The 23,396-nt window shown below is 43.6% G+C and overlaps 1 protein-coding gene across 2 annotated transcripts in view; it reads right to left on the bottom strand.

Moving 5' to 3' along the window:
- Positions 1–23,396, bottom strand: part of ZFAND3 (zinc finger AN1-type containing 3) — a 203,660-nt gene that overhangs the window by 115,363 nt on the left and 64,901 nt on the right. The window lies entirely within an intron of this gene.

Here is a 23,396-nt window from a genome sequence, read left to right as displayed (position 1 = left end):
TAAACTACTATACATTGTATCACACTCAATGCTTTATAGAGAGATGGAAGCAGCAGGGCAGGTGAGGAAGAGGCCGGAAAGCAGAAAGAATTGGTAATGCAGCTCTGGATGGGACTAGTGGAAGAATGCAGGACCGACATAGGATTTCATAAGGAGCCCCGTGTGGGTGCGCCGGACATCAATGAAACGTTGCTGCCGGCCTGTTTTGTATGTGACCGGGCTTGCGGGGGGCCGGTCCACCTCCCTTCTCTTTCCGCCTGGGACTTGTGGGACAGCTCCCACCCTGACACCTTGCACACTCCCTGGTCCTATGAAGACGGTGGAAACCCAAAACAGACGCTCCCGTTTTGTAAGCAATCCCTGCACTCAGCGTCCAAATCACAACACCTTGAAAACATGAAATTAAGGAAAATACATTTTGGGGAGAACCGCTGCTTTTCTATAAGCCTCCCCGCGCTTGGATTACGCAGCGTGCGAGGAGAGATGGCTAATAACCCATGAGCCCAATCCACTCCCCACTGCTCCTGATTATTACTCAGGGGCCGAAGACGCTGCCGACGCCGCTATGTGAGGCTTTACCGACGGCACTTTAAATAAACAGCAAAATAAAAAAAAGTACGATAAAAAAAAAAGCTTCATTTGTCAAATCTCTCAGAACGAGTCTCACACTGAGCCAAATCGCGGCTTTCTGCCGACGCTCCAGTCCTGGCATCGTGCCGTAGAACAGAAAACATTGCTATAAATATTTAGAGTGTTCGCCCCGGCAGAGGGGATGAGCTGCCGAATTCATCATCGCGCCAGCCCAAATACATCACCGGCACAAAGCCGCTTCTCCGGGAGAAATATTACAGAAAATTATTAAAAACAACAACAACAACAACTGCACCTCCGAGGATGGTCCCGAAAAACGGTGCAAAGCAGGAGCGACGTCGTGATGTAGAAACACCATCTACTCGTTACATGTCACAAATGGAAAAAAAAGACAAATCCGAGCTCCTATGTGATGTGGAAACAATAGCTAAAATATTATGTCACAAATGGAAAAAAAATAAACAAACAATATATATTATGTTACATGTCACAAATGGGAGACGAAATCACAGATCAGAGCTCCTATGGGACGTAGGAACATCTCAATAATATCACACGTCACAAGTGGGGAAAAAAAACACACAAATCAACGTGACGTAGACGCGATAGCTGCGTTGTTACATGTCCCAAATCTAAGAAATGCTTAAAAAGAAAAGAATATCAATTATCCCCCTCTCCTACAGTATGAGGACCTGTATTCTCCTAGTAAAAATAAAAAAGTCCTCAATTTTCACGTTACCTACACACTGCCTGCGAAGCAGCTGCCGCGTGACCGCTATGCGCACGTCATGAAAATCAAAAATTCAAAAAACAGAAAATCAAAAATTTGAAACGGAACCAAAGTTGAAATTGTTTTTTTTTTTGTTTTTTTTGGGGGGGAGGGAAACAATCACTTTAACAGTACTAAGGGTATGTGCACAAGTCAGGATTTCTTGCAGAAATTTTCGTGACAAAAACCGGACATTTCTGCCAGAAATCCGCATGCGTTTTTACCGCGATTTTGACGAGTTTTTTGATGCGTTTTTGGTGCGTTTTTTCCCAAATACATAGAATTGCGGGAAAAACGCAGAAAATCCGCAAAAATAATGAACATGCTCATTTTTTTACCGCGATGCATTTTTTTCGCGGGAAAAAACGCATCCATGTGCACAAAACATGCAGAATGCATTCTAAATGAAAGAATGCATAATGTATGCGTTTTTAATGAGTTTTTATAGCGTCTTTAGCGCGAAAAAAACGCGAAAAAACCTGTACGTGTGCACATAGCCTAAAAGTGGGAAATGTGGAGTCAGCTCACCAAATTTCAGGCACCTCGAGGAGGGTGAAATCACATGGAGGAGCACCCGATCCTGGGAGCTTCTTAAAGGGAACCTGTCACCTGAATTTGGCGGGACCGGTTTTCAGTCATATGGGCGGAGTTTTCGGGTGTTTGATTCACCCTTTCCTTAGGAAAGGGTGAATCAAACACCCGAAAACTCCGCCCATATGACCAAAAAGCGGTCCCGACAAATTCAGGTGACAGGCTCCCTTTAAACAAGTAGAAAAAGATCTCCAGCGTTGATTGAAAAGGTGAAACTACACATTTATTGCATAGCCTTAAAAAAATAAATAAATAACATATTGGAAACAGCAGTAAACAAACACACAGGGCACAAGCCGACGCGTTTCGACTAGGCAGCCTTATTCATGGTCTCAGGACTAGCTAGTCGAAACGCGTCGGTATGTGCCCTCTGTTTTCTACGGAGGTTCCCAATGTTATTTTTTAAGGCTATGCAATAAATGTGAAGTTTTACCTTCATGGCTGGAGATCTTGTTCTAATCACTTTGACATGGGATCATGAGTCGCCCGCTCCTCCTGACCGTAACATGCGGTGAATGAGAGTTGGATGTAGGGGTGCTCGAGCTTTATTAGACTGATGTAAGTCACATCCCAGTGATTGATGGTGCTCCCAGCGATGGGTGGACAGGTGACAAATATCTATTGGAGCATCGGCATCAGGATGGAGTACAGCCAGCGCAGGACTCGCTCTCCCGGCATCGGCCAAACCCAGCTTCCTCCATTTCAAGGTGAACAGGTCCTGCCCAAACAAAGGTCCAGTGAAGAGGAGGAGGATGATGAGCGGCTGAGCCCAATCCTAATGCTCCTGCCCACTGATCCAGTCCTGCTTACACATCCAATACCCTGGGACCAATAAATGACACATTGCTCTCCTCCCTTTGATGGTTTGCTACAATGTATCAGTTTGGAGTCGCGGAAGGTGGATTAGACCGGATACAACTGTAACAATCTCTCCCGACAGGTTTCCAGTTTATGCATGTGTACAAGCATTTTCCTATTCACTGACGGCAAGCAGAGGTTTGGCGAAGGATGAGAAATGCAAAGAACAAACAGTGGTTAGTTGAAGTCCTTATCACACACAGAAGGCGCCCAGCCCCTCAGACCGGCTCTCCGATGATATTTTGCCGTCAGATGTTCTGCGGTGCTAGTGGAAGGGATTAAACCTCCTCCTGGATACAATGTAATAACAAAGAGCCTTTCTTGTGGGCAATCAAAGATGCGCAGAACAATAAGATAAGGAGGGAAAAAAAACAAAACAAAAAACAATAAAAGCGGAAAGATTATCCGGTCCCTGGGCCCCGCCACGACAAAACACAGAGAAAAAGTTAGGATGGAAATGTTTGGAGGAAAGTATTTGTTATTAACGAGGCTTCTGTTTTCCTATATCGTCCGGCACCTACAACCAGCAAATTGTGAGAATCCACCCGAGAAAAGACGGAAATCACAAAGTCAAATGATTGCAGCGCCCGAGGCCATTAGTGGCGCAAAACTCCACGAAGAGTCATTATATCCAGGATTAGGAGAGGATCCGATCTTATGTCTGCGCTAAGGCAGAAGTCTGCAAAGCCAAGGATCCTGGGAGTTGTAGTTCATGCAAGGACAATAAATCCACCACATACAGCACCTATAGGCTGCTGACAGTCTGCAGGGTCAGTGCTATACAGACCACCATATACAGCACCTATAGGCTGCTGACACTGCGGGGTCAGTGCTATACAGACCACCATATACAGCACCTATATGCTGCTGACACTGCGGGGTCAGTGCTATACAGACCACCATATACAGCACCTATAGGCTGCTCACAGTCTGCGGGCTCAGTGCTATACAGACCACCATATACAGCACCTATAGGCTGCTGACAGTCTGCAGGGTCAGTGCTATACAGCCCACCATATACAGCACCTATAGGCTGCTGACAGTCTGCAGGGTCAGTGCTATACAGCCCACCATATACAGCACCTATAGGCTGCTCACAGTCTGCGGGGTCAGTGCTATACAGCCCACCATATACAGCACCTATAGGCTGCTGACAGTCTGCAGGGTCAGTGCTATACAGACCACCATATACAGCACCTATAGGCTGCTGACAGTCTGCAGGGTCAGTGCTATACAGCCCACCATATACAGCACCTATAGGCTGCTGACAGTCTGCAGGGTCAGTGCTATACAGACCACCATATACAGCACCTATAGGCTGCTGACACTGCGGGGTCAGTGCTATACAGCCCACCATATACAGCACCTATAGGCTGCTGACAGTCTGCAGGGTCAGTGCTATACAGACCACCATATACAGCACCTATAGGCTGCTGACACTGCGGGGTCAGTGCTATACAGACCACCATATACAGCACCTATATGCTGCTGACACTGCGGGGTCAGTGCTATACAGACCACCATATACAGCACCTATAGGCTGCTCACAGTCTGCGGGCTCAGTGCTATACAGACCACCATATACAGCACCTATAGGCTGCTCACAGTCTGCAGGGTCAGTGCTATACAGCCCACCATATACAGCACCTATAGGCTGCTGACAGTCTGCAGGGTCAGTGCTATACAGACCACCATATACAGCACCTATAGGCTGCTGACAGTCTGCGGGGTCAGTGCTATACAGACCACCATATACAGCACCTATAGGCTGCTGACAGTCTGCGGGGTCAGTGCTATACAGACCACCATATACAGCACCTATAGGCTGCTGACAGTCTGCGGGCTCAGTGCTATACAGACCACCATATACAGCACCTATAGGCTGCTGACAGTCTGCAGGGTCAGTGCTATACAGCCTACCATATACAGCACCTATAGGCTGCTGACAGTCTGCAGGGTCAGTGCTATACAGCCTACCATATACAGCACCTATAGGCTGCTGACACTGCGGGGTCAGTGGTATACAGACCACCATATGCAGCACCTATAGGCTGCTGACACTGCGGGGTCAGTGCTATACAGACCACCATATACAGCACCTATAGGCTGCTGACAGTCTGCAGGGTCAGTGCTATACAGACCACCATATACAGCACCTATAGGCTGCTGACAGTCTGCAGGGTCAGTGCTATGCAGACCAGCATATACAGCACCTATATGCTGCTGCCAGTCTGCAGGGTCAGTGCTATACAGCCCTCCATATACAGCACCTATAGGCTGCTCACAGTCTGCAGGGTCAGTGCTATACAGCCCACCATATACAGCACCTATAGGCTGCTGACAGTCTGCAGGGTCAGTGCTATACAGCCCACCATATACAGCACCTATAGGCTGCTGACAGTCTGCAGGGTCAGTGCTATACAGCCCACCATATACAGCACCTATAGGCTGCTGACAGTCTGCGGGGTCAGTGGTATACAGACCACCATAGGCAGCACCTATAGGCTGCTGACACTGCGGGGTCAGTGCTATACAGACCACCATATACAGCACCTATAGGCTGCTCACAGTCTGCAGGGTCAGTGCTATACAGCCCACCATATACAGCACCTATAGGCTGCTGACAGTCTGCAGGGTCAGTGCTATACAGCCCACCATATACAGCACCTATAGGCTGCTGACAGTCTGCAGGGTCAGTGCTATACAGCCCACCATATACAGCACCTATAGGCTACTGACAGTCTGCAGGGTCAGTGCTATACAGCCCACCATATACAGCACCTATAGGCTGCTGACAGTATGCGGGGTCAGTGGTATACAGACCACCATATACAGCACCTATAGGCTGCTGACAGTCTGCGGGGTCAGTGCTATACAGACCACCATATACAGCACCTATAGGCTGCTGCCATACTGTAGGGTCAGTGGTATACAGACCACCATAAACAGGTCATATAAGGCTGCTGACATCTTCAGGCTAAATGGTATACAGACCACCATAATCTACTCCGGCATCTTTCATGATCACGAGTCTCTAAAGTTCTATAAAATGATAAGTACCCTTGAAGATGTCTGAGAAATTGACCCAAGACGTCCTCCCGTGTGACAAGGACGCCCTCACCGCACGCCTGTAATAGCAGGACGGAGTGATAGAGCCAGGAGGGACCTTCACGTCACAAATCAGCAGCTTAATATTCCAGCCAGCGCTCAGCGGCCGCGCTCCGCGACATTTGCATATTCTGCGCGTTGATTACAAAACATCCAGCTGCGTTATAATAATTTGCTGGAGAATTCGATATTTCCTCTATGGGAAAGAGACGTCTGGGCTTAATGGGAAGGACGACGAGGAGAGATGGTTTTGGTGGGGGGCGGTGAGGGGACGGAGATGTTGGATCATTTCTTTGATCCAGTCTTTTCTGGCAACCTAAGGATGCCTTTAAGAGTAAATATGAGATTTTCACATATTGGTGGTTTTCAAACCCCCAATCTACACATGGCCGCCTGCTCATAGTTTCAGACTTCTCTTATGAACCCGTCCCAGTTACACATGTTGGATGTGATCTCCATAACTCCTGGGGCGCAAGGTCTGGGGGTCCCGGCCGGATTCTGCAGTCTTCACTAGATCTCATGTACCAGAAGTGCTTCGCTCCTGGACTGATGTCCTCCTGTACTGTCCACAAGCAGTGCTTCGCTCCTGGACTGATGTCCTCCTGTACTGTCCACAAGCAGTGCTTCGCTCCTGGACTGATGTCCTCCTGTACTGTCCACAAGCAGTGCTTCGCTCCTGGACTGATGTCCTCCTGTACTGTCCACAAGCAGTGCTTCGCTCCTGGACTGATGTCCTCCTGTACTGTCCACAAGCAGTGCTTCGCTCCTGGACTGATGTCCTCCTGTACTGTCCACAAGCAGTGCTTCGCTCCTGGACTGATGTCCTCCTGTACTGTCCACAAGCAGTGCTTCGCTCCTGGACTGATGTCCTCCTGTACTGTCCACAAGCAGTGCTTCGCTCCTGGACTGATGTCCTCCTGTACTGTCCACAAGCAGTGCTTCGCTCCTGGACTGATGTCCTCCTGTACTGTCCACAAGCAGTGTTTCGCTCCTGGACTGATGTCCTCCTGTACTGTCCACAAGCAGTGCTTCGCTCCTGGACTGATGTCCTCCTGTACTGTCCACAAGCAGTGCTTCGCTCCTGGACTGATGTCCTCCTGTACTGTCCACAAGCAGTGCTTCGCTCCTGGACTGATGTCCTCCTGTTCTGTGCACAGTGGACCTCCTCTGACACAGATGCTGAGGGTTGCGTGAACTACTCCTTCCCCATTGTGACTCCTTCCCGCAGAGTATACAATGACTTTTCACCTTCCATATAAACCTCCTGTACAGTAGACCCCCACAACAGAAAGCCATCTGTGCTTCCCCTCCCATATACTCTCTGAACCGTCCAGTTTGTTTATCTGCCCTCCCTGAAGACTTAGATGCTTCCTCCACACTCCGATCTGCACTGTACAATCTCGCAGGTACAGCTTCACCATCAAGAACTGAAAATGGAAATCCTCCAGTAACAGTGAAAGCTGCATTACCAATTCTCCACGTAAGCCGCAGGACCACTGACGGCACAGTTCAACATCTGTATGGGGGTGCGCTGTATTATACTTTTCCCATGATGCAATGCTGCAGAACAAGCTACAATCAATTCAGGCATCATTCACACATCTGTCTGTTACCATCCAACTGGCTTCCGTTTTTCTTACCGACGCAGGTATAAGCTGAGGTTTTTTTATCCATTGACTCCTAATGTATTAGTTAAAAATTGATGAAACTCGGATGTTACTCTGAAGACCAAACTCTGTCTTGTGCGCCACCGATTTTACAAGGATGTCAGAGACTTTCATGGCCGAGTCTGATCCGCAAAATGGATGAGAATAAGATGAGCTCTGAATCTCACAGACCGGAGACAGGAACACGCTTATAGAACAGACGTGTGCATGTATCAATGTGCTGCCGAGAAAAGAACAGACGTGTGTATGTATCAATGTGCTGCCGAGAAAAGAACAGACGTATGTATCAATGTGCTGCCGAGAAAAGAACAGACGTGTGTATGTATCAATGTGCTGCCGAGAAAAGAACAGACGTGTGTATGTATCAATGTGCTGCCGAGAAAAGAACAGACGTGTGTATGTATCAATGTGCTGCCGAGAAAAGAACAGACGTGTGCATGTATCAATGTGCTGCTGAGAAAAGAGACGTGTGCATGTATCAATGTGCTGCCGAGAAAAGAACAGACGTGTGTATCAATGTGCTGCCGAGAAAAGAACAGACGTGTGCATGTATCAATGTGCTGCAGAGCAAAGAACAATGTGCTGCGGAGAAAAGAAGAGACGTGTGTATTAGTGATGAGCGAATATGCTCATTACTCGAGATTTCTCGAGCACGCTCGGGGGTCCTCCGAGTATTTTTTTTAGTGCTCGGAGATTCAGTTTTTCTTGCCGCAGCTGAATGATTGACATCTCTTAGCCACCTTGATTACATGTGGGGATTCCCTAGCAACCAGGCAACCCCCACATGTACTTATGCTGCTAACAGATGTAAATCATTCAGCTGCGGCAAGAAAAACAATCTGAGCACTAAAAAATACTTGGAGGACCCCAGAGCGTGGTCGAGAAATCTTGAGTACCGGGTATATTCGCTCATCACTAGTGTGTATGTATCAATGTGCTGCCGAGAGAATGAACAGACGTGTGTATGTATTCATGTGCTGCCGAGAAAAAAAAATGTACGGAACTAGGACGTGTGAGACGGTGGCAGCACTGGAGCGGACAGGTCGCCCCGACATCCAGCATTGTTCTATATGTGACTAACGCCATGCGGAGGACTAGGGGGCGACCTTGGCAGCGCAGACTCGGCAGGGAAGGAGAGTTACCCCCTTTAACAGCGCAGAGGCTCGGGATGTCTGCCATCATATTTACTTCACGTCCTGTCACCGCTTCTCGCTGATTACAGGCTCCTGATTTATACGACTCTATAAAAGAACCTAATTACAAAGCAGATGAAGTCTCCGGATCGGCCCCTGTAGGGCGATGCGTTAGCGGCCAAAACGCAGCCGACAGGTAAAGCACGGCGAGACGCGAATCCCCAACATTGGTACAAAGGAGTAATCACCAGCCAGAGAGCACCGCACCCCAGATGGGGGTCAAACGGTCGGGTATCAATGTCACAAGGCCCCATATCATCAGCAATCTACCCCTCAGGGTGAGGATCTCCCCAAATCCTTGGCCAAAAACCTGGTGACGATCTAGACCTACAATGCATTGAATAATGATGGAGAAATTCCTGGCATCCCCTGCTGGTTCAGGGTCTGTGACACTACAGTATGAGTAATGCACGGGAAAGCCCAGCTACCTGCAAAGATTTAAAGGGGTTTACAATCTTAAAGGGGTAACTTGGCTGCGCTCACCTCTGTACTGGGAGAAGAGCCAGGTCACGTCTGCAGGTATCTGCCGAATCACGTAAGCAATGGTCAGGTAGCGCCACATGCACGAGGATATCTGCAGACAGGAGGTCGCCGATCTCATCACCATCTGCCATGTCCCACTGTAAAAACAAACGGCAGCAGACGACCCCCGAACCTGCCACACTGGACCCCCGACCCCGTCACACTGGACCCCCAAACCCGCCACACTGGATCCCCAAACCCGCCACACTGGACCCCCGAACCCGCCACACTGGACCCCCGAACCCGCCACACTGGACCCCCGAACCCGCCACACTGGACCCCCGATCCCACCACACTGGACCCCTGAACCCACCACACTGGACCCCCGATCTTGCAACACTGGACCCCCGAAACCGCCACACTGGACCCCCGAAACCACCACACTGGACCCCCAAACCCACCACACTGGACCCCGAAACCGCCACACTGGACCCCGAAACCGCCACACTGGACCCACGAAACCGCCACACTGGACCCACGAAACCGCCACACTGGACCCAAGAAACCGCCACACTGGACCCCCGAACCCACCACACTGGACTCTCAAACCCGCCATACGGGACCCCCAAACCCACCATACGGGACCCCCAAACCCACCATACGGGACCCCCAAACCCACCATACGGGACCCCCAAACCCACCATACGGTACCCCCAAACCCGCCACACTGGACCCCCAAACCCGCCACACTGGACCCTCAAACCCGCCATACGGGACCCCCAAACCCACCATACGGGACCCCCAATCCCACCACACTGGACCCCGGAACCCGCCACACTGGACCCCCAAACCCACCATACGGGACCCCCAAACCCACCATACGGGACCCCCAACCCCGCCATACTGGGTTACAAGTACAGTCAACTCCCCACCTTATATTTGCAGAAATAAAGGGTATAAAAGTGGCGAATTTATCCCTTTAAGAGCAGGTGATGCATCCAGGACAATTCTAGACTCGTTGCCTTTTATCTCTCACTTTACACAGAAATGCGTCTGTCTTATGAGCAGATCAATGTCAGATAGTCTGTGTATAGAAAGCCAGTGTGTAAATGCCACCATATTGTTCCCAGACTTCAGGTATTCTTCACGGACGAGCCCGAGAGGCTTCAGCCCATTTACTGCGACATCGGGCGGAATACAGAGGAGCGCTAACCTTTACTGAACAAAGGGAAGGGCCGGGGTCTGCGCTCATTCACACCAAGCACAAAAGATCCTGTCGATAGGTTTGTGCGGTCAGGCTGCGGACTCCGCTCACTGAATGAGGCCAAAAACGGCTGCACTCAACAGGAGGAAAAACCAGACGGCAAAAGTCACTTAATATGTTATCAATGGACTCAAAAATCCCCAAAATATACATAGATCTCTCTACACAAACACTGCACTAATCATTCCGAACATTACACGGGAAATAAAGGAAATATTATACACTGAATAAACTACAATAAAGAACTGCAGCCATGGAAACTATGTACCAGAATATAACCGCAACAATACTGCCCCTATGTACCAGAATATAACCGCAACAATACTGCCCCTATGTACCAGAATATAACCGCAACAATACTGCCCCTATGTACCAGAATATAACCGCAACAATACTGCCCTATGTACCAGAATATAACCGCAACAATACTGCCCCTATGTACCAGAATATAACCGCAACAATACTGCTCCTATGTACAAGAATATAACCGCAACAATACTGCCCCTATATACAAGAATATAACCGCAACAATACTGCCCTATGTACCAGAATATAACCGCAACAATACTGCCCCTATGTACCAGAATATAACCGCAACAATACTGCCCCTATGTACCAGAATATAACCGCAACAATACTGCCCCTATGTACCAGAATATAACCGCAACAATACTGCCCCTGTGTACCAGAATATAACCGCAACAATACTGCCCCTGTGTACCAGAATATAACCGCAACAATACTGCCCCTATGTACCAGAATATAACTGCAACAATACTGCCCCTATGTACCAGAATATAACCGCAACAATACTGCCCTATGTACCAGAATATAACCGCAACAATACTGCCCTATGTACCAGAATATAACCGCAACAATACTGCCCCTATGTACCAGAATATAACCGCAACAATACTGCTCCTATGTACAAGAATATAACCGCAACAATACTGCCCCTATATAGAAGAATATAACCGCAACAATACTGCCCCTATGTACAAGAATATAACCGCAACAATACTGCCCCTATATAGAAGAATATAACCGCAACAATACTGCCCCTATGTACAAGAATATAACCGCAACAATACTGCCCCTATATACAAGAATATAACCGCAACAATACTGCTCCTATGTACAAGAATATAACCGCAACAATACTGTCCCTATGTACAAGAATACAACCGCAACAATACTGCCCCTATGTACAAGAATATAACCGCAACAATACTGCCCCTATGTACCAGAATATAACCGCAACAATACTGCCCCTATGTACCAGAATATAACCGCAACAATACTGCCCCTGTGTACCAGAATATAACCGCAACAATACTGCCCCTGTGTACCAGAATATAACCGCAACAATACTGCCCCTATATACAAGAATATAACCGCAACAATACTGCTCCTATGTACAAGAATATAACCGCAACAATACTGCCCCTATATACAAGAATATAACCGCAACAATACTGCTCCTATGTACAAGAATATAACCGCAACAATACTGCCCCTATATACAAGAATATAACCGCAACAATACTGCTCCTATGTACAAGAATATAACCGCAACAATACTGTCCCTATGTACAAGAACATAACCGCAACAATACTGCCCCTATGTACAAGAATATAACTACTATAATACTGCCCCTATATACAAGAATATAACTACTATAATACTGCTCCTATATACAAGAATATAACTACTATAATACTGCTCCTATGTACAAGAATATAACTACTATAATACTGCCCCTATGTACAAGAATATAACTACTATAATACTGCTCACTATGTACAAGAATATAACTACTATAATACTGCTCCTATGTACAAGAATATAACTACTATAATACTGCTCCTATGTACAAGAATATAACTACTATAATACTGCTCCTATGTACAAGAATATAACTACTATAATACTGCTCCTATGTACAAGAATATAACTACTATAATACTGCTCACTATGTACAAGAATATAAGTACTATAATACTGCTTCTATGTACAAGAATATAACTACTATAATACTGCCCCTATGTACAAGAATATAACTACTATAATACTGCCCCTATGTACAAGAATATAACTACTATAATACTGCCCCTATGTACAAGAATATATCTACTATAATACTGCCCCTATGTACAAGAATATAACTACTATAATACTGCTCCTATGTACAAGAATATAACTACTAGAATACTGCCCCCTATGTACAAGAATATAACTACTATAATACTGCTCTATGTACAAGAATATAACTACTATAATACTGCCCCTATGTACAAGAATATAACTACTATAATACTGCTCCCTATATACAAGAATATAACTACTATAATACTGCCCCTATATACAAGAATATAACTACTATAACACTGCCCCCTATATACAAGAATATAACTACTATAATACTGCCCCTATGTACAAGAATATAACTACTATAACACTGCCCCCTATATACAAGAATATAACTACTATAATACTGCTCCTATGTACAAGAATATAACTACTATAATACTGCTCCTATGTACAAGAATATAACTACTATAATACTGCCCCTATGTACAAGAATATAACTACTATAATACTGCCCCTATGTACAAGAATATAACTACTATAATACTGCCCCTATGTACAAGAATATAACTACTATAATACTGCTCCTATGTACTACAATATAACTACTATAATACTGCTCCTATGTACAAGAATATAACTACTATAATACTGCCCCTATGTACAAGAATATAACTACTATAACACTGCCCCCTATATACAAGAATATAACTACTATAATACTGCTCCTATGTACAAGAATATAACTACTATAATACTGCCACTATGTACAAGAATATAACTACTATAATACTGCCCCTATATACAAGAATATAACTACTATAACACTGCCCCCTATATACAAGAATATAACTACTATAATACTGCCCCTATGTACAAGAATATAACTACTATAACACTGCCCCCTATATACAAGAATATAACTACTATAATACTGCTCCTATGTACAAGAATATAACTACTATAATACTGCTCCTATGTACAAGAATATAACTACTATAATACTGCCCCTATGTACAAGAATATAACTACTATAATACTGCCCCTATGTACAAGAATATAACTACTATAATACTGCCCCTATGTACAAGAATATAACTACTATAATACTGCTCCTATGTACTACAATATAACTACTATAATACTGCCCCTATGTACAAGAATATAACTACTATAACACTGCCCCCTATATACAAGAATATAACTACTATAATACTGCTCCTATGTACAAGAATATAACTACTATAATACTGCCCCCTATATACAAGAATATAACTACTATAATACTGCCCCTATGTACAAGAATATAACTACTATAATACTGCTCCTATATACAAGAATATAACTACTATAATACTGCCTCTATGTACAAGAATATAACTACTATAATACTGCTCCTATGTACAAGAATATAACTACTATAATACTGCTCCTATGTACAAGAATATAACTACTATAATACTGCTCCTATGTACAAGAATATAACTACTATAATACTGCCCCTATGTACAATATTATAAGTGCGATAATACTGCTTCATGTAAAATGTCATACACCTGATGTATTGGGTGTGTGGTTGCTCGGCCCCGTCTGACATGCTGGATGCTCGTGCTTTTTGTGCCAGTACTGAAGCCTGAATTGTTTGCAGGGCACCTTAGTCATCAGAGGTTGCGGCTCTCAGTCTGGTAATGCGGGGAAGGTTGGCAGATCAGGTCCAGACGGGGCCATAAAACACAGACACAGAACTACTTAGCACAGAACAAAGTGTAAGGATCAGGAGAGGAACCTTTATCATCCCAACGTATAAAAATTATTTGATGAGAGAAGAGAAACAGAAAGGTCACTTGATAAATCGTCAGCGGTAATGTCTCTAAAAATAAAAGACTCTGAATTATTCTCGGGGACTTTATCACTCTGGGTATTGAAAATCAGCTGCAGAAAATGGAAAGTGCATAAATTAGATTCTCTGCATGGCTGAACGGTGCAATAAAGTGCGGGAGCGTCCAGGAGAGCCACAAAGTCAAATGTAAAACACGTCAGCGTTAAAAGCACACAAACTGTTTTCAATGCATAGAAAGATGTGAGATGTATGAAAACTCCGGAGAGTAGTAGGATAGTAGCTATAGTTGATGTAAAAAGGCAACTTGGTTGAAATGACAGTTTTCTCTAAGTAAAAAAAAAAATTCCTACCAAAAACAATTTGAGAACTTTTTCCATCTTCATTGTCACCCATAATCTGTAAAATGTAGATGAAGAAAAAAACCTTAAAATCTTTTTGAGTAGCAAAAGAAAAATAAAGAACAAAAATAACATGGTTTGTACCTTCTCCTGACTGATAACTTTCCACAATGAGAACCTTTGCTGTGTTGTCAGCTGATTACAGACCAGGAAATGTCAGGAAAATCCTCCTGGAACAGCGACACTTTGGACAACGGCCAAGGGTAGACTACAAAACATTTCCCAAATTATAAACTTAGGTGACATCATTTTATTTTTTCCCCACCTCAAAAATGATTTCAGTTTGTTTTCTACAGATTATGGGTAACATTAAAGGTGGAAATAGTCCTCAAATGATTCTCCTTGGTAGGATTTTCTCACATAACAAAAACTTGGCATTTTAACAGAGGGTGTGTAAAAAAAATTTTTTTATAGCCACTGTATATTCTTGTACATAGGGGCAGTATTATAGTAGTTATATTCTTGTACATAGGAGCAGTATTATAGTAGTTATATTCTGGTACATAGGGGCAGTATTATAGTAGTTATATTCTTGTGTATAGGGGGCAGTGTTATAGTAGTTATATTCTTGTACATAGGGGCAGTATTATAGTAGTTATGTTCTTGTACATAGGAGCAGTATTATAGTAGTTATATTCTTGTACAGAGGGGGCAGTATTATAGTAGTTATATTCTTGTACATAGGAGCAGTATTATAGTAGTTATATTCTTGTACATAGGTGCAGTATTATAGTAGTAATATTCTTGTACATAGGGGCAGTATTATAGTAGTTATATTCTTGTACATAGTGGCAGTATTATAGTAGTTATATTCTTGTACATAGGAGCAGTATTATAGTAGTTATATTCTTGTACATAGGAGCAGTATTATAGTAGTTATATTCTTGTACATAGGAGCAGTACTATAGTAGTTATATTCTTGCACATAGGGGCAGTATTATAGTAGTTATATTCTTGTACATAGGGGGCAGTATTATAGTAGTTATATTCTTGTACATAGGGGGCAGTATTATAGTAGTTATATTCTTGTACATAGGGGCAGTATTATAGTAGTTATATTCTTGTACATAGGGGCAGTATTATAGTAGTTATATTCTTGTACATAGGAGCAGTATTATAGTAGTTATATTCTTGTACATAGGGGGCAGTATTATAGTAGTTATATTCTTGTACATAGGGGGCAGTATTATAGTAGTTATATTCTTGTACATAGGGGGCAGTATTATAGTAGTTGTATTCTTGTACATAGGGGCAGTATTATAGTAGTTGTATTCTTGTACATAGGGGCAGTATTATAGCAGTTATATTCTTGTACATAGGGGCAGTATTATAGCAGTTATATTCTTGTACATAGGGGCAGTATTATAGCAGTTATATTCTTGTACATAGTGGCAGTGTTATAGTAGTTATATTCTTGTATATAGGAGCAGTATTATAGTAGGTATATTCTTGTACATAGGGGCAGTATTATAGTAGTTATATTCTTGTACATAGGGGCAGTATTATAGTAGTTATATTCTTGTATATAGGAGCAGTATTATAGTAGTTATATTCTTGTACATAGGGAGCAGTATTATAGTAGTTATATTCTTGTACATAGGGGGCAGCATTATAGTAGTTATATTCTTGTACATAGGAGCAGTATTATAGTAGTTATATTCTTGTACATAGGGGCAGTATTATAGTAGTTATATTCTTGTACATAGGAGCAGTATTATAGTAGTTATATTCTGGTACATAGGGGCAGTATTATAGTAGTTATATTCTTGTATATAGGGGCAGTATTATAGTAGTTATATTCTTGTACATAGGAAGCAGTATTATAGTAGTTATATTCTTGTACATAGGAGCAGTATTATAGTAGTTATATTCTGGTACATAGGGAGCAGTATTATAGTAGTTATATTCTTGTACATAGGAGCAGTATTATAGTAGTTATATTCTTGTACATAGGAAGCAGTATTATAGTAGTTATATTCTTGTACATAGGAGCAGTATTATAGTAGTTATATTCTTGTACATAGGAGCAGTATTATAGTAGTTATATTCTTGAACATAGGAGCAGTATTATAGTAGTTATATTGTCGTACATAAGGACAGTATTAAACATATCTGCAGTCACTATAAATAGATATGTAAAGTAATTCTAGAGGAAATTTAGGATAATTAGAATAAAGTAGACACCAATGCTGAGGGTCAGACATCCGCCCTGTGCGGTAATATCTGTACCTTAGTAATATTTAGCATTGCGAGCGCCGTGTGATTATAGAGACATCAGAACACGGCCCTCACGGTCCGGCCGCTTCCTTTGCTCTGTCCTCTGCTGATAATTTACCGCTTCTTTGTAAGTCGGAGCCGTCTCTGCGCGCTGAACGCGATGGAGGGTCGGATCTCACATCGATACGGTGAAGGGTAAACACAGCTAAGATATTACTTAGCTCGATATTACACAGGTCCGGAGAGTAACTGAGGCCACGCGGCGAGCGAGGCTAAAAACAGCCATTCATTTAGCCCCATGAGCCGCAGTTCAATGCTGCGCACGCGTCTCGCTTCATTAATCCTCCAATAACCGCGGCAGATAGAGAGGTTCTGACCGGGCCGCCCGCACGCCGGTTCTGCACTTTTTCTAACCTCCGCTGATGGAGCAGAAGAGAACAATAGGGCTGCGGTGCTACAGGTAATATCTTAAAAAGTAAAAGCATTAATTCAGCCGCTCCACGGAGACCATTGAACCGGCCTGAGGTCGTCTGGAAAAAATCCATAAAAACTCTCCGTGGGAAAAAAAAGAAAAGAAAGTATAATGAAAAACAAACAGAAATCAAAGCTTTTAATGCCGGCAAGTCAGCAGCCGCCCCTTCTCCCCTTCCCACCGAAGAAACAATTATCAGACAGACGCCCAGACGGAATCTGCGGCACACGCCAGTAATAGAAGAAATTAAGAGTGGCACAGGATGACTGGGGGGAAACATCAGATCGGAGCACGGCGAGGCCCCCCAAATCCACACCGCCGGCATGGTGGTGGACCGGGACCGTAATATATGGTCCACACATAGGCCAGCGTGCTGCTGATAATAATGGATTCCATGGGAACAGAGGACCCAAACGGACAAGACAAATCAGCTTCTATTAATGTTGGGCAGATATATAAAAAATAAACATTAACGATAATTAAAATGTGAAAAATAAAGTTTCTTCTGGTCGATGCAGTGTCCACGTGCACAAGAAAATGGTGCATGCGCTGAACATCCCCATAGGCGACCAGTCAGCTGCTGGGACGCTCCTGTATGTTACAGCTCTATTATCACTGTACAGTTAGGTCCATATATATTTGGACAGAGACAACATTTTTCTAATTTTGGTTATAGACATTACTACAATGAATTTTAAGCAAAACAATTCAGATGCAGTTGAAGTTCAGACTTTCATCTTTCATTTGAGGGTATCCACATTAAAATTGAATGAAGGGTTTAGGAGTTTCAGCTGCTTCACATGTGCCACCCTGTTTTTAAAGGGACCAAAAGTAATTGGACAGATTCAATAATTTTAAATAAAATGTTCATTTTTAGTACTTGGTTGAAAACCCTTTGTTGGCAATGACTGCCTGAAGTCTTGAACTCATGGACATCACCAGACGCTGTGTTTCCTCCTTTTTGATGCTCGGCCTTCACTGCGGTGGTTTTCAGTTGCTGATTGTTTGTGGGCCTTTCTGTCTGAAGTTTAGTCTTTACCAAGTGAAATGCTGCTCAATTGGGTTGAGATCAGGTGACTGACTTGGCCATTCAAGAATATTCCACTTCTTTGCTTTAATAAACTCCTGGGTTGCTTTGGCTTTATGTTTTGGGTCATTGTCCTTCTGTAGCATGAAACGACGACCAATCAGTTTGGCTGCATTTGGCTGGATCTGAGCACACAGTATGGCGGCTCTGAAGACCTCAGAATTCATTCGGCTGCTTCTGTCCTGTGTCACATCATCAATAAACACTAGTGACCCAGTGCCACTGGCAGCCATGCATGCCCGCGCCATCACACTGCCTCCGCCGGGTTTTACAGATGATGTGGTATGCTTTGGATCATGAGCTGTACCACGCCTTCGCCATACTTTTCTCTTTTCACCATTCTGGTAGAGGTTGATCTTGGTTTCATCTGTCCATAGAATGTTCTTCCAGAACTGTGCTGGCTTTTTTAGATGTTTTTTAGCCTTTTTCTTCTTGATGCTTATGAGTGGCTGCACCGTGCAGTGAACCCTCTGTATTTACTTTCATGCAGTCTTCTCTTTATGGTAGATTTGGATATTGATACGCCGACCTCCTGGAGAGTGTTGGTCACTTGGTCGGCTGTTGTGAAGGGGTTTCTCTTCACCATGGAGATTATTCTGTGATCATCCACCACTGTTGTCTTCCGTGGGCGCCCAGGTCTTTTTGCATTGATGAGTTCACCAGTGCTTCCTTTCTTTCTCAGGATGTAACAAACTGTAGATTTTGCCACTCCTAATATTATAGCAATTTCTCGGATGGGTTTTTTCTGTTTTCGCAGGTTAAGGATGGCTTGTTTCACCTGCATGGAGAGCTCCTTTGACCGCATGTTTACTTCACAGCAAAACCTTCCAAATGCAGCACCACACCTCAAATCAACTCCAGGCCTTTTATCTGCTTAATTGAGAATGACATAACGAAGGGATTGCCCACACCTGTCCATGAAATAGCCTTGGAGTCAATTGTCCAATTACTTTTGGTCCCTTTAAAAACAGGGTGGCACATGTTAAGGAGCTGAAACTCCTAAACCCTTCATCCAATTTTAATGTGGATACCCTCAAATGAAAGCTAAAAGTCTGAACTTCAACTGCATCTGAATTGTTTTGTTTAAAATTCATTGTGGTAATGTCTATAACCAAAATTAGAAAAATGTTGTCTCTGTCCAAATACATATGGACCTAACTGTATATATTATACAGTCATGGCCAAAAGTATTGACACCCCTGCAATTCTGTCAGATAATACTCAGTTTCTTCCTGAAAATGATTGCAAACACAAATTATTTGTTATTATTATCTTAATTTAATTTGGCTTAAATGAAAAAACACAAAAGAGAATTGTCCTAAAGCCAAATTGGATATAATTCCACACCAAACATAAAAAAGAGGGTGGACAAAAGTATTGGGACTGTTCGAAATGTCATGTGATGCTTCTGTAATTAATGCCTTTATAGCTTTTTTACTAGGCACTGCTCCTAATAGCCAGAATCCTACTCCACACTGATGAGGGGCAAAAACCCCGAAACAGCTGTCTGTGGATGGATACCATGCTTGGCATAGGTGGCTTTCCTTCATAGGATGCTGCCCTTCCCGTGGTTGTTCCTTCCTGGGGAAAGGCCTGGCTATTCACTGCTTGCGTTGAGAAACACGTCATGGTGTCTCCGCGGTGTTGGATGTTTTGGTCTCCCCGAGGCCAATCATCTGTGCCTTTATAGCTTAGCGTAATTAACAGCACCTGTAACTTACCTGTGGCACCTAACGGGTGTTGGCAATAACTAAATCACACTTGCAGCCAGTTGACATGGATTAAAGTTGACTCAACCTCTGTCCTGTGTCCTTGTGTGTATCAGATGGAGCATGGAGAAAAGAAAGAAGAAAGTCTGAGGACTTGAGAAACCAAATTGTGAGGAAGCATGAGCAATCTCAAGGCTACAAGTCCATCTCCAAAGACCTGAATGTTCCTGTGTCTACCGTGCGCAGTGTCATCAAGAAGTGTAAAGCCCATGGCACTGTGGCTAACCTCCCTAGATGTGGATGGAAAAGAAAAATTGACAAGAGATTTCAACGCAAGATTGTGCGGATGTTGGATAAAGAACCTCGACTAACATCCAAACAAGTTCAAGCTGCCCTGCAGTCCGAGGGTACAACAGTGTCAACCCGTACTATCCGTTGGCGTCTGAATGAAAAGGGACTGTATGGTAGGAGACCCAGGAAGACCCCACTTCTTACCCACGAGACATAAAAAAGCCAGGCTGGAGTTTGCCAAAACTTACCTGAAAAAGCCTAAAACGTTTTGGAAGAATGTTCTCTGGTCAGATGAGGCAAAAGTAGAGATTTTTGGGCAAAGGCATCAACATAGAGTTTACAGGAGAAAAAAAGAGGCATTCAAAGAAAAGAACATGGTCCCTACAGTCAAACATGGCGGAGGTTCCCTGATGTTTTGGGGTTGCTTCGCTGCCTCTGGCACTGGACTGCTTGACCGTGTGCATGGCATTATGAAGTCTGAAGACTACCAGCAAATTTTGCAGCATAATGTAGGGCCCAGTATGAGAACGCTGGGTCTCCCTCAGAGGTCATGGGTCTTCCAGCAGGACAATGACCCAAAACACTTCAAAAAGCACTAGAAAATGGTTTGAGAGAAAGCAATGGAGACTTCTACGGTGGCCAGCAATGAGTCCAGACCTGAATCCCATAGAACACCTGTGGAGAGATCTAAAAATGGCAGTTTGGAGAAGGCACCCTTCAAATATCAGGGACCTGGAGCAGTTTGCCAAAGAAGAACGGTCTAAAATTCCAGCAGAGCATTTTAAGAAACTCATTGATGGTTACCGGAAGCGGTTGGTCGCAGTTATTTTGGCTAAAGGTTGTGTAACCAAGTATTAGGCCGAGGGTGCCAATACTTTTGTCTGGCCCATTTTTGGAGTTTTGTGTGAAATGATCAATGTTTTGCTTTTTGCTTCATTCTCTGTTGTGTTTTTTCATTTAAGACAAATTAAATGAAGATAATAATACCAAAGAATTTGTGTTTGCAATCATTTTCAGGAAGAAACTGAGTATTATCTGACAGAATTGCAGGGGTGTCAATACTTTTGACCATGACTGTACATAGGGACCCACTCTACGTGCCGGGCAGATAACCGGAGAGATAGGGAGGTGCGGCTACAGGAAGCCACTATGTCACCTGCTGGGACGCTACTGTATGTTACAGCTCTATTATCACAGTATATATTATACAGAGACTCACTCTACATGCCGGGCAGATAACCGGGGACATAGGGATCTCTGTAGGGCGTCTGTAGGATCTATGAGTAACCAACAGTCATTGATATCAGCCCTAGTGTCTGTAGGCCCCTTAAAAAAATTGTGAGGAAAGAATGGTTGTAGATGACGAGGAAAAAGCTAACATATTAAACACCTTCTTCTCCACGGTATTCACGGTGGAAAATGAAATGCTAGGTGAAATCCCAAGAAACAATGAAAACCCTATATTAAGGGTCACCAATCTAACCCAAGAAGAGGTGCGAAACCGGCTAAATAAGATTAAAATAGATAAATCTCCAGGTCCGGATGGCATACACCCACGAGTACTAAGAGAACTAAGTAATGTAATAGATAAACCATTATTTCTTATTTTTAGGGACTCTATAGCGACAGGGTCTGTTCCGCAGGACTGGCGCATAGCAAATGTGGTGCCAATATTCAAAAAGGGCTCTAAAAGTGAACCTGGAAATTATAGGCCAGTAAGTCTAACCTCTATTGTTGGTAAAATATTTGAAGGGTTTCTGAGGGATGTTATTCTGGATTATCTCAATGAGAATAACTGTAACTCCATATCAGCATGGGTTTATGAGAAATCGCTCCTGTCAAACCAATCTAATCAGTTTTTATGAAGAGGTAAGCTATAGACTGGACCACGGTGAGTCATTGGACGTGGTATATCTCGATTTTTCCAAAGCGTTTGATACCGTGCCGCACAAGAGGTTGGTACACAAAATGAGAATGCTTGGTCTGGGGGAAAATGTGTGTAAATGGGTTAGTAACTGGCTTAGTGATAGAAAGCAGAGGGTGGTTATAAATGGTATAGTCTCTAACTGGGTCGCTGTGACCAGTGGGGTACCGCAGGGGTCAGTATTGGGACCTGTTCTCTTCAACATATTCATTAATGATCTGGTAGAAGGTTTACACAGTAAAATATCGATATTTGCAGATGATACAAAACTATGTAAAGCAGTTAATACAAGATAGTATTCTGCTACAGATGGATCTGGATAAGTTGGAAACTTGGGCTGAAAGGTGGCAGATAAGGTTTAACAATGATAAATGTAAGGTTATACACATGGGAAGAAGGAATCAATGTCACCATTACACACTGAATGGGAAACCACTGGGTAAATCTGACAGGGAGAAGGACTTGGGGATCCTAGTTAATGATAAACTTACCTGGAGCAGCCAGTGCCAGGCAGCAGCTGCCAAGGCAAACAGGATCATGGGGTGCATTAAAAGAGGTCTGGATACACATGATGAGAGCATTATACTGCCTCTGTACAAATCCCTAGTTAGACCGCACATGGAGTACTGTGTACAGTTTTGGGCACCGGTGCTCAGGAAGGATATAATGGAACTAGAGAGAGTACAAAGGAGGGCAACAAAATTAATAAAGGGGATGGGAGAACTACAATACCCAGATAGATTAGCGAAATTAGGATTATTTAGTCTAGAAAAAAGACGACTGAAGGGTGATCTAATAACCATGTATAAATATATAAGGGGACAATACAAATATCTCGCTGAGGATCTGTTTATACCAAGGAAGGT

This window comes from Ranitomeya imitator, chromosome 5 (assembly GCF_032444005.1).
Source record: "Ranitomeya imitator isolate aRanImi1 chromosome 5, aRanImi1.pri, whole genome shotgun sequence".
Lineage (NCBI taxonomy): Eukaryota > Metazoa > Chordata > Amphibia > Anura > Dendrobatidae > Ranitomeya > Ranitomeya imitator.
Note: the sequence above shows the minus strand (reverse complement) of the source record. Positions and strands in the feature narration are given on the sequence as shown.